The sequence below is a fragment of the Mesoplodon bidens genome (assembly GCF_964165515.1).
Source record: "Mesoplodon bidens genome assembly, contig: HAP1_SCAFFOLD_476, whole genome shotgun sequence".
NCBI lineage: Eukaryota > Metazoa > Chordata > Mammalia > Artiodactyla > Ziphiidae > Mesoplodon > Mesoplodon bidens.
In genome coordinates, this window is record NW_027671351.1 from 254,333 (window position 1) to 255,910 (window position 1,578).

The window sequence follows — 1,578 nt, forward strand, 5'->3', positions numbered from 1 at the left end:
TTTAGAGATCAAGGAAAAGTATCCAGCTGAGCACAGCCTGGGCCACACTTAGGATGCTATTGGCACTTCTGGTTGAATGCGGAAGAGAAAGGGCATCCCCCTCTTGCTGGAGTGAACTCTGGAGAGATGTCTTCTTTAAAGCCTGGGGAGAGGAGCTTCTCTCCCATTATCTCCTGATACCTGTGTACATTCGAGACCCTTCCTGATTTCTTCTTTCCATCTGTTGACTCCCTTTCCTTATTTTTCTTCTTTTTCCCCCTTTTTCCACTTTGTATTTATTTTACACCTGTGTATTTTATTGTTGTAAAAGTACACATACGATGAAATCCAACATCTTAACAAGTTTAGAAATGTCCAGGCAGTCCTGTTGACTACATGAACCTTGCTGTACAGCATGTGTCTAGATCTTTTCCATTTTGAAATAACACATTCTAAGCATTGAACAGAGACTCCCCATGTCAACCTCCTGCCAGCTCTTGGAATCACCCTTCTACGCTCTGCTTCTTGGAGTTTTCTTTCAGTTTTGGACCTTCTGTGACTGGCTTATTTCACTCTTACAAATGTCCTCCAAGTTCTTTCGTGTTGCTGCAAATGGCAGGATTTCCTTCTTTTTCACAGACTGAATGACATTCCACTGTATGTTCACACCACATTTTCTTTATTAATTCATATTCCCATGGACACTAGGCACTTTTCCTATGTTGTGTATTGTGTATAATGCTGCAATGGACATGAGATTGTAGATATCTCTTGGACATTCTTGTTTTATCTCCTTTGTATATAAACCTAAATGAGTGATTGCTGGATTTTATGAGAGTTCTCTTAATAATTTTTAGGGGACCTCCATTCTGTTTTCCATAATGGCTACACCATTTTACATTACTACAGTGTACATAACAGTGTACAAATGTTCCACTTTTCACATCTTTGCCAGCATCCATTAATTTTCTTTCTGTTTTATTTATTTTTTATTTTTTTATTTTTTGCAGTACATGGGTCTGTCATTGTTGTGGGCTATCCCATTGCGGAGCACAGGCTCCAAATACACAGGATCTGCGTCCATGGCTCATGGGCCCAGCTGCTTAGTGGCATGTGGGATCCGCCCAGACCAGGGCACAAACACGTGTCCCCTGCCTCGGCAGGAGAACTCTCAACCACTGTGCCACCAGGGAAGACCTATTTGTCTTTTTATAATACACATCGTAACAGGTGTGAGTGATATCTCCCTGTGGCTTGATTTCCATTTCCCTGGTGCTTAGCAATGTTGAGCAAATTTTCATATGTAGATTGACCACTTGTATGTCTTTATGGAGAAGTGTCTAGTGAAGCTTTTTACCCATTTTGAAACTCAGTTATTTGCCCGCTGTTTTTCTGAAATTCACTTGTAGTAGTTTCTTATATATTCTGGATATTGGTCCCTTATTCAGATACAAGGTTTACACATATTTCCTCCCATCTTATAGGTTGCCTTTTCATTCTCTTGATTGTTGAAAAGACTATCCTCTCTTCACTTGTTAATCTTAGAACCTTGGCACAGATCAGTTGGCCATATATATGTGCATTTATTTGAGGTCTCTC